This window comes from Medicago truncatula, chromosome 6 (genome assembly GCF_003473485.1).
Source record: "Medicago truncatula cultivar Jemalong A17 chromosome 6, MtrunA17r5.0-ANR, whole genome shotgun sequence".
In the NCBI taxonomy this organism is placed as follows: Eukaryota; Viridiplantae; Streptophyta; class Magnoliopsida; order Fabales; family Fabaceae; genus Medicago; species Medicago truncatula.
The window spans coordinates 34,472,417-34,484,499 of record NC_053047.1 but is presented as its reverse complement, the minus strand read 5'-3'; positions in this window follow the sequence as shown (position 1 = coordinate 34,484,499).

The following is a 12,083-nucleotide window of genomic DNA, read 5'->3' as shown; positions in this document are numbered from 1 at the left end:
ATCTTCCATCAAACTATCCTGGAAGCAGTGGATCATAAGGGAATCATTGTCTTTGTAATTGCCCATCTTTCGGACATACTTGATGATGTGGTTCTGGGGACAAGTCAGCCCGTTGTATCGGTCGAAATCTGGGATTTTGAACTTCTTAGGGACATCCACCTTTGACACCAAGCAGAGATCTTGAGTTTTGAAAGAGTCCGCATTTCCTCGATTGGCTTTGATCTCATGACGGAGTTCTTTAGCAAGTTCCTCCATCATCTCTTCCATGGTTTTGGTTACGGGGATGCTTCCATGCTGTGTGTTGATGTTAACACCTTGGGGCATGGTATGCACAAGAGGCTCAGTGACAGCTGCCGTTGTTTGTGGCAAAGTGGCATTGATGGAGCCAACATTTGTTGTAGGGATCAGAACATTGTTAGCAGTGCCCGAAGTGCCCGCTGCAGTACTGGGAGTGAAGAACGGTGGAAGCCCATACGGAAACCCAGCTGGCATAGCAAAGCGAGCGTCTGCAGATGCGGTTGGGAGCATGCTTGTAGTCACCAGTATAGCTGTGGCTATAGGGATAGCCGTGGCTGATTGTTCTTGAGCGGCTAGCAGAGCAGTCATGACATCATTAGCTTTAGCCAATTCTTCCCTTAGAGTGGCTAACTCGGTACGGAGCTAAGCATTCTCTTCTTCCATGGCTGCCGAATTCTTCTTTCTGTAGAGTCTTATCCGGTGTATTCTGTCTGATTCGTAAACTTTCCGAGCACGAGCCACCTTTCAATCTGTGGCAGAAGACCCAGGAGGCAGTGAGCACTTGGAAACCTTTTGTGGCTTGATGAATGATGCACATGATGCATGATATGTACAAATGCAAATGCAAAAGTTGTTTTTGGACATCGAAGGATTTTTAAAACTCTCAAGCATAGGAAGTGGTGGGATGATCCTCAGACTCAGACTCCGAATCCGAACCGCAATATCTAGCATAGAAGTTGCGTCGTCCTCTGGCTCTCTTGGAGTCCCGCATAAGTAGCTCATCCTTTTCTTCAAGTTCCCTTCGGACCTTAACCAATTCCTTCTTCAACATCAGGTTCTCATGAGTCTTCTGCTCATCCTTACCATCCAAAGTCATGATTAGATTCTCAGCCTCATTATATCGGGCCTTCCACATTTGTTTCTCACGACTTTCCATGGCCAGATGCTCCTGATACATCTCCTGAGTTATGGGAGGTAGAGGTAAAGGTATAGATGGAGCAGGTGCAGCCACATGTCTCATAGCAGGGTATGGCATACCAATCTCTTCGGCTCGGTTTATTACCCACTGAGTATAGGCCTCATGAGCAATACCAGATCTCACACCCAAATGCTTCACACTCTTCCTACGGACCTTAGACCAAGCCTTTGTGAAAGCCTCCCTTTGTCCGGTGGGGGCGTTCGAATAATAGAAGAACTCCGGAGATGTAGCAAGATTGATGGGCTTTGTCTTCATGGGGAACCCAAACTGCCTCATAGCAAGCTCCGAATTGTAGTTGATTCCCCCACGGGTACCAAGAAGAGGTACATTGAGAAAATCTCCACAACCAGTAATAATCTCCTTAACCTGAGCGGCGGGAGTGATCCAGACCACCTCGTTAGGAGAGAGAGCCATCATCCGCTGTGAGTAGGACCAATCCTCCGAGTTGTCATGGAAGGAGCTCGGAAGGTGAGAAATAAACCACCTATATAGGAGAGGCACGCAGCAAAGGATATACCCACGACCTTTGAGAGTCCGGTCATGGATAGCATGGTACATGTCAGCTAGCAAGGTAGGAACCGGATTCCTAGAATGGAAGATCTCAATAGCATTCATGTCCACAAAGTTGTCGAGATTCGGGAAGAGAATGAGCCCATAGATAAGCAATGCAAGAATAGCCTCGAGTGCGTCCTGACAAGTAGTTTTGAGATTAGCTTGCTCAAGTAGATACTTGGAAGTGAACCCTCGGATGTGAGACTTAGTAGTAAGATGTTTGGAGACATCGGAAGTCTTGAGATAGAGATCCTTAGCAATAACCAGAGGAGTAAGAGAAGCCCCGGGACCGGTGAAAGGCGTCTTCTCGGCTATAGGTGAATCCAATAAGTGGGAATAAGCCTCAAGAGTAAGGACCAACTGGAAATCCGGGAAAGTGAAGCAGCGGAAACTCGGGTCATAGAATTGCACTAGAGTGTGCACGAGCTTCTCTTCAACATTAGTCCGGAGAATAGTAAGCCAACCACCATACCGGAGTCGGAAACCTGTTTGATTCTTCACCTTGAGTGCCAACTCTCTCAAACTAACCAAATCAACCTCCTTGAACTTGTAGGATTTAGTCTTCTTCATACCTGTAATGTTTACAAAGTTTTTAATTTGTCCGATCCTTCGATGAATGCATGAGAAAAAATTTATGCATGAATGCATGTATGCATGATTGTTTTTTCAATTACAGAGAAAACATGGAGGGTTGAGATTAAAGTCGAGGAGCCAAGGGCGGACACGGTGCCCGGTAAACTAAGGCTTAGGATAATAGTAACCAAGGTTCTAATCAAGTTCCCAAACTGCAACCTCTCTTACGTATATCATGGTAGCACGGGACAACGTCCGTTCCATGTTTATTCGCAAGAAGGTCTAGTTTGAGTGTAGTATCGCGTGACGACTAAAACTCGAGACAACACTCGGTTTAGCCACCGCACTACGTCCTAAAAAGGCCAGGGATGGGTTTGGTAACTACGGTCCATAGCATCGTCGAACAATTGAAAGCAAAGTGCCTAAGCATGACAACACACGCCGACAATATTACTTCCAAAATGCCTCAGCTATGTGAGATTGATCGCATAACCCAATACACGAGGCAACCCTCGGATCGAATTGTCGATTATATCTCTACCTATTCATAAGTTCACTCAGCCCGGGTATAGGACTTTTGATATTCTCACCCCACACGTCAAATGAAAATAAACAAGTATTCACATATGTAAGCAATAAAACAAAGCGTAAATATAAACTAAAGAAAACTAGGCGTGACCCGCTAAAAGTGTCCCCAGTGAAGTCGCCATTTCTGTTATCGCGATTTTCGGGTGTCAAGTCATAAATTAGGCTTGAACCTTTCAATCTTTGATATTCTCTATTTTTTCTTGGGAAGGGCAAAATTGAGAAAAAACCCTTAGATTCGAAGTTCGGGGGTCGTTTTCACTACGGGAAGGTGTTAGGCACCCGCGGTGACTATAGTACTCTATAGGAGCCGTTTTCTTAAGTTTATTTCTACGCTTTATTTTTATTGCCTACTTATTAAAAAAGAAGTTTTATTTGAGTGAAGAATGGGGGGAGAAAGTGTTTGAGGTTTTATTTTAGTGGACTTGGAGAGGTTTTGACCTCATGCCTACATACCCATTTAAGGGATCAAACTCCATGTAGTTCTCTCTCAAAAAATGTTTTTTGTGTGTTTGGTTGATTTTAGTTTTTGTTGGAAAAAGGTTTTGAAGAAGAGGAAGAGGCCTTAAAGGCATAAGAGAGAAAAATGGTGAATGGTTGGTTCGATTGTTATTAAAAAAGTCTAAGTAGAAATTAGGATTCATTTGGATTTGTTTAAGAAAATAAAGAAGAAATTCAATGGAGTTTTGACTCCAAGATTTGTTTGGAAAAATTTGAATGATGGAATTGGTTTATTATTTTTTTGAAAATTGACATTTGTCTAAAAATCGCATTTCCTAAACATACATCTAAACGGTAAACATGCAACGTGTGTGCATGTCGGTGCTTGTGTCGGTGTACATCACTTATAGTGTCCATAGTCCTTTACATTGAGTCCTAAATACATGCTATGGTCTTGCAAAGAATTTAAAAAGGAACTAATCTATCTAAAATTATTACAAACCCAATTGATATAGAAATGAATAAAAACAAAAAAATGATGCTAAAACTATGGGATGAATGAAATGTTAGATGAAATGGTTAGTATCATAAGGCATAAAAATAGTAGAAAGGTAAACAAAATTGAATAGAATAGCAAGAGAAAAAAAGGTAATGAAATGAAATAAAGTGGCAAAATATACCTAGAATTAGGTATAACACTTAGACATGCATATGGCTTATAATTATCTCATCATAGCCATTTTTAAAAGAGATTTGATTTTAAGCTACAATGTGAGGATCATAAAAACACACAAACAAAGCATCATACCATATTCCTAGGGATATTTTCTACACATTATTTAACATGCAAAAAAAATAAAAATATCACAAAATGTCAAAAAATGCACCAAGAACATATAGGAATTTAATGAGCAAGAATTAAAAAGAACAAATGAAGAAAATAAAAAAATAAGCAAGTAAATTCTAACATTTAAAGAAAAAATTAAAATGATAGGGAAACATTTTTAGAAAATTTTTTAGGAGCATAAAATGCCAAGAAAGTGTAAAAAAAGTATTTAAAACACAATTAAAAAGCAATTAAAAAAAGGCTCAGCAGAATTTAATCTGGTCCGCTGGATGAATCCAGAGGTCCAGATCTAACTCCCAAGATCACATCACAGCCACTGGATCAAAGATCCAAGGGTCCAAAAAAGAGCACAAAAGATAGTGTAAAATGCACGAAGCACAGTGACCGTTAGATCAAAGATCTAACGGTTCAAACAGAAGATATACCATATTCCACACAAAAAATCACACACAGGATTCAAAATCAAACACACAGCAGCCATCAGATCTTGGAACAATCCAGATCTGATGGTTCACAGAGCGAGGGAACACCACAGAAGCATGTACGCACGCACGTGGGAACGGAGGGAGTATATAAAGGAATTTTCACACAAAAAACACATAAACCTCTTCTCCTTCTCTCTCTAAGTCACACTTAGAGAGAGAAGCTCTCCCCTCTCTCTAAAACAGCTCGCCGGAGAAGAAGGTGGAGGAGGTGGCCGGAGCTGCTCCGGCGCGGCGGCCGGCCAGTTTCCGGCGGCGGCGCCACCGCGTCGGAGCTTTTTCTTTTTTTTTTTTCAAAATTTTTATACCAAAAGCTTCGTCTCCTCCTCCTCTACACAAATCCGGCACTAGTTTTAGAAAGAGCTGAGAGATTTGGGCTAGATCTACGTTTTTACTTTGAAATTTTTTTCACACTTATCGCAAAAAAAACTACGGATCTAGATATCCTTTTCTCTATAAAGTCAAAATCCGGCCTCAAAATTTCCAAAATCCGAACACAAAAGCCTAGATCTACAAATCTTTATCCGTAACAAACTTTTTCACACTTTTTCTACACTATAGGCGCGCGCGAAAATGAAGGAAAAGAGGAGAGAAATGCGTTACCTCTGTCGTAGAACGGAGAAAAATCTTCGGAAAACTTCGAATCTCCCTTTTTCCCCTCTCCGTGCGCGCGCGTTTTCTCCGTTTGTGGTTGTTTTTGCTCAAAAATCCGGTAAGTTTTGGTGTTGATGTGATGATTCGCGGTGGTTTTGAGTGAATCCGGTTCGGATTTGTTGATTTTGTGGTGATTGGAGTTGATTCTGAGCAGATCCGGTTTAGATCTGTTGATTTTGGTGATGATGTGTTCTTGGTGTTCTTCCTCTTTTTTCTGAGTTTTTTCTGTTTTGATTCTGTTATGGATGAGAGAGAGAAAAAGATTCTGTTTGAGACTGATTGTGATTGATTCTGATTTTTTTTTCTGACTGATTGTGATGGATCTGACACATTTACTATTTATAGCCTGCCATGTGTATCGGAGATCCAATGGAAAATTGACACCTGGACTGTTTTGGACTTAAGGACTAATCTGCAAAAAAGTTAATATGAGGACTAATCTGCAATAATAATAAAAAAGACTAAAAAAAATGCAATTAAAAAAAGTATTGGACAAAAATGCAATTAAAAAAAATAAAATTGGACTAAAAAGTAAATTTGACGCAACGTAAAGCGAAACCAAAAATAAAATTAACAAAAGGACTAAAACGAACCAATTACTGACATGAGGTATTTTAAAATACCTCCCTGCCGAAATTTTGACAGGAAAAGACCAAAATGCCCCTAGGGACTAAACTGACCCAAACTGACTCAGATGCAATTTTTGAAATGATTTTTTAAACAAAGACTCAACAATGATTTGTACAGACAAGTTGAAAAGACTCAGAGGCAAACACAGGGACTAAAATGGGTTCCACTGCAGGAAATGACCAAAATACCCTTTTGTATGATTTTTGAAATAAAATGCAAGAAAAGTAATGTAATGATTCAGAGAATTTTCAAATGACTTGTAATGTCAGAAAAGACAGAGGCAGTAAAATACGTTTAAAAAGAGAGTAAAGATTCAGAGTAAAATAACAGAGAATTGACAAATATCAGTGTTAAAAAAGAAATTTGAACGAGTATTTTTAGGTCCAAAATCAGGGTATAACATGTATCCCATGTTTTCTTTCCCATTCGAGGCAAATCATCCTTGTCGTCCTGCATTCATAAATTGCATCACATGCATTCATGGCATCTTAGGTAAAAAATGGTGTACTTTGTATTTAAGTCTCTTCGACTCGTCAAATCAAAGATTTCATCTTCAAATCTCCGGACGAAGAAACTTAAATAGGGGCATCTGTCATACCCCAACTTTTGACCTAAGATCGTATAATGGGGGTACATAATTGTGTGAACGAAGTAAGCACTAGAAAAATATTATTTGGAAATGATAAATTAAATATTTAATTTAATCATTATTAAAAAGTGATTTTCTTTGTCTCCATGTTTTGCTAAAATATTTTAGAACGCAATCTAGAATATTTTGGAACACAATCCGAAATATTTTGATAGGCAATCTAATATATTTTAATGGTTGATTTAAAATATATTTTGATACTCAATAATATATATTTATGTACTGAATAATATATTTTTGTACTCAATTTAATATATTTTGGTAGGCATTCTAGTATATTTTAGTGCTTGATCTGAAATATATATTTTGATACTCAATAATACATATTTATGTCCTGAATAATATATTTTTGTACTCAATATGATATATTTTAGTACTCAATTGAGATATTTTTGTACTAAATGAATAACTTGTTCCCAAAGTTTCTCACCTATTAGTTGTGAAATTTCTTTATAAATAGAGAGCTCACACGATGCATTCTGGACCCCGAAATACACAGTTGATGCTTCCTGTGCTTTTCTTCTCTTCTCCCTTTTTCGACTTGTCTTGACGAGTCTTTCTTCTCTTTCTACTCCTTTCTGTCCCTTTCGGTTTCAAGGTATTTATTCTTTCTTATGTTATAAAAAATGCAAAAAAATTAGATTATGTTAAGAGATTGTGTGGTGATCCAACCTCACTACAAAATTCTCATGCTTTAGCTTTAGGTTTTATTTATCATTCAAAATAACAAAATCAAGCAAATAACAAAAATCACAAAAAATATTTTTTTACAATAAACCTTGATCTTAAATCAAGTGACCGTCTTTTTATTTTATTTTCTTAATCAAATTTCAATCAACTTAATTCTACTTCAAGTCCATTTTGTTTTAACTTAAAAAACACAAACAAATTCTTATTTGCCACTTGGCTTTTCATTTTTAAACCTTTTTTCAAAACTAATAAAAACACTCAACAAATCAAACGTCAATTTCTACCCCGAACTACGAGGTTTTGATCCCTCACGGGTACGTAGGCAGAGGACCATGTTCTTCCAAATCAATTAAAAATGTAGATAATTAGGTCTCACTTTCTTTTTCTTTTAGTCATCACTTTAATTCCATTTCTTTTAAACAAAGCAAGTTTATAGCACTTTAATTAAATAAAATCAAGAGGTTCCCGTAGAGTACTACGGACATAAAGGGTGCTAATACCTTCCCTTTATGGAACTAACCCCCGAACCCGAAATCTTTTCAAAATAGGGTAGTTTGAACTTTTTTCCCCTTTTTCTTAAAAAAAATTAAATGTTCAGTCATGAAATAATTAGTGAGTCAAAAGCTAATTAAATAGCCTTGATCTCCAAAAAATGACGCAACAAACACCAAACCTGACTCAATTATATATCAAATACTATATATTGCAAAATAAAACAACAACAAACCTGACTCAATAGCCTTCTTCTACATTCCAAACTTAATGATACACATTTGATTGCCGAAATCTCATTAAGATTTGGTGGAAACCCTCTAATTTCCTCAAGAAACTTGCAGCCATCCAATACAAGCTGCCGAAGATGGTGACATTCATTAAGGCACTCAGGTAGAATTTTGAAATTGTTGTTCTTAAGTTTAAATATGTCACATTAACAAACCACTTGAGAAGTATTGGGAGACATTCATCTGAGAGGTTGGTCTCTCTAAATATAACAGTATCCATTTTTGAAAACACTACAGGATTCATTCTATCATTATACTTTGGGAACCTGAGCATTCTAACTCGATATACTTCTAAGCAATGAAGTTCACTGAGATATTGAAATGAAAATGGCAATTCTCCTATGGAAGTATTAGAGAACCCAATCTTTTTTATATTTTTCATTTGACATAATAATTCTGGAAAACTTTTGAGACTATCACACTCAGAGAGTTCCAATTCCTTAAGAGAGGGCAAATGTAAGGGTGGAAAACTCTCGAGCTTGAGGCAACCCTTCACACTTAAGTGTTCAAGCTTATTTAGCTTCCAAATGGAATTGTCAATTTTAATTAAATTCCGACATTTTTTAAATGAGAACTTTATTAAATTTTAGAGACCTGAGACATTGGGTATATGAATTAAAGATTGACTCCTGTTCAATATCAAGTGTTTCATATTCTCAAAATTCTGCAAAAACACCAAAGAAAAAACAAACAAACAAGTAAATAAATGACTACACAACATACTTTCATAGTGAATTTATAAATATACACAATTGGAAAATTAAACTATTTCACTTGCCTTGTTTGATAAAAATGATAGAGTCTTTGAAGGACATCCATTTCATTTGCAAAATACCAAACTACTTGGAAGATACCTGGGACCTTTAGAAAAATTGCCATCAGCTTGAATGATAAGTGTTTTGAGATTTGTCATCTTCTTGAATGCCTTTTCATTCATGTCTATGGGCCGGTTTAGTTGAGGGAAAATATTCCAGATATATCATTTCAATTTTACTAGTTCCCTTTTAACAAAAAATAAAATAAAAATTAATCAACCACAATACAAATAACATATAGAGCTAGTCATGGTTATATATATATATATATATATAATAACAAATTGTTCACAGATATATCATTCCAAGAGGAGCAAAGTCATGGTAAACTAAAACAACAAATTGTTCACAGATATCAAACTTACTGTGTTTTCTTGTAAAACATGAACTATACTATTACGACACCACAACCTACTGCGTTCTCCAGGTTCTTTAATTGATTCTTGTCGGACGATTTCTATACCCATATCCTCTATCAAGTAATGTAATGTAACACCACAATAATAATCAGCCTTAATCTTTATGAGAGATTTATCAACCAACACTCTGAGGTGGCTTTTTATGCAATAACCATAATGATTATGAAGTACCTTTTGGATATACTCCTCTCCACGCCCTTTAAAGACACAAGCAATATCCAAAAAGACACTCTGTTGTTCTTCGTCCAAAGCATCAAAGCTTACTTTAAGTATCTTTTGGATATGTTCAGGTGGAATTCTTCCATACTTATCTAATATAGACTCACACTCTGCTATACTCTTTCCAAACAAGCTTGAACCCACTACTTCTAAAGCTAATGGAAGACCAGAAGCATAGTTAAAATATAGTCTTTGCAGAAAATGAACTGCAAAGTAAGCAGAAAAATGACAGCACTTCTAAAGAGACTGCTATTGTGCAGATGGAAGAAAAATCCAAAGAAAGTGATTCTTCTGAAGCTGAACCAGAACCAGATGATGTCAATAATGGTGTTCGTCGATCAACGCGTCAGACGCAGAAACCATCTTGGCAATCAGACTATGTTATGACGAGCCACGATGCATATTGTCTTATAACTGAAGAAGGTGAACCGTCAAATTTTCATGAGGCGTTGAATGGTTCGGATGCTTCTCAATGGATGACAGCAATGCATGAAGAAATGGAGGCCTTACATAGGAACAAGACATGGGAGCTTGTTGAACTTCCAAAGGGTCGGAAAGCCATTGGAAACAAATGGGTATACAAGATCAAACGTAATGGCAATGATAAAGTGGAACGGTATCGTGCAAGACTGGTTGTAAAAGGATATGCTCAGAAAGAAGGTATTGACTTCAATGAGATATTTTCTCCGGTTGTCAGACTTACTACTATCAAAGTAGTGTTGGCGATGTGTGCTGCGTTGGATTTACATCTTGAACAGCTAGATGTAAAGACTGCTTTTCTTCATGGAGAACTTGAAGAAGAAATTTATATGCTCCAACCGGAAGGATTTAAGGAACAAGGAAAAGAAAACTTGGTTTGCAGGTTGACCAAATCTCTGTACGGTCTAAAGCAGGCGCCCAGATGTTGGTACAAGAGATTTGATTCTTTCATAATTAGCCTCGATTACAACAGACTTAGTTCAGACCATTGTACGTACTACAAAAGGTTTGATGGTAATGATTTTATCATTTTGCTGTTGTATGTGGATGACATGTTGGTGGTAGGCCCCAACAAAGATCGGGTCCAAGAATTGAAGGCACAGTTGGCTAGGGAGTTCGATATGAAAGACTTGGGACCAGCAAACAAGATTTTAGGGATGCAAATTCACCGAGACAGAAAAGACAGGAAGATTTGGCTTTCTCAAAAGAATTATCTAAGGAAAGTCTTGCGCCGCTTCAACATGCAAGATTGTAAGCCAATCTCTACCCCACTTCCTGTGAATTTTAAATTATCCTCAGGTATGAGTCCTAGCAATGAAGCGGAGAGGATGGAAATGTCTCGAGTACCGTATGCATCGGCGGTGGGAAGCCTTATGTATGCCATGATATGTACAAGACCAGACATTGCACAAGCAGTGGGAGTGGTTAGTCGGTTTATGGCGGATCCGGGTAAAGAGCATTGGAATGCTGTTAAGAGAATCATGAGGTACATTAAAGGAACCTCAGGTGTTGCGGTATGTTTCGGAGGATCAGAGTTAACTGTCAGGGGTTATGTTGATTCAGATTTTGCAGGTGATCATGATAAAAGAAAATCTACTACTGGTTATGTGTTCACGCTTGCAGGAGGAGCAGTAAGTTGGTTGTCCAAGTTACAAACTGTTGTAGCTCTGTCAACGACAGAAGCTGAGTACATGGCAGCTACCCAAGCATGCAAGGAAGCTATCTGGGTGCAAAGGTTAATGGAGGAACTCGGGCACAAGCAGGAGAAAATTACTGTGTATTGTGACAGTCAGAGTGCCTTGCACATTGCAAGGAATCCAGCTTTTCATTCAAGGACGAAGCACATAGGTGTTCAATATCATTTTGTTCGAGAAGTAGTGGAGGAGGGAAGCGTGGATATGCAAAAGATTCACACTAATGATAACCTAGCAGATGTAATGACAAAGCCGATCAACACTGACAAGTTTATATGGTGTCGATCCTCGTATGGCCTATTGGAAACGTAGCAACTGAAGTTGGCAAAGTAGAGAAACTTTGAATGCTCACAAAAGTGACTTTAAGTGGGAGATTGTGAACATGTGTGAACACATGAAAGTGGTAAAGCACACTTTTGTGGAATTACCACATCCATGGCAGTAAACATATGGCAGTGTACAAGAGTGGGTATAGCAATTTTGTTGAATTGGAATAGCACATGTCAGAAGTTTTTTTGACAAAAGATTTTTGGTGCCACCATTGTCAATACAAGTTGGTTGGCTGTTGTGCTAATGTCCATGGTGCATTCAATGCAATCAACTCATGTAACCACTATAAATAGAAGGCTTTAGCGATGAAGCAAATCATCCCAAATCAGTAACAACACAAGAACAAGTAAAGCTTGTTTAGATAGTGAGAGAAAAAATATAGAGAGGAAAAATAGTTTCTCCTGTGAGGTTTCTCCTAGTTTGTGTTAGTTAGTATTCTCCTATTTATAAGAGAGAGTGGTAATTGTACTCTCCTTGTAGTTAGAGAGAGGTCCTGTAATTTCTTCCACTTAGTGAAAGTTCTCTA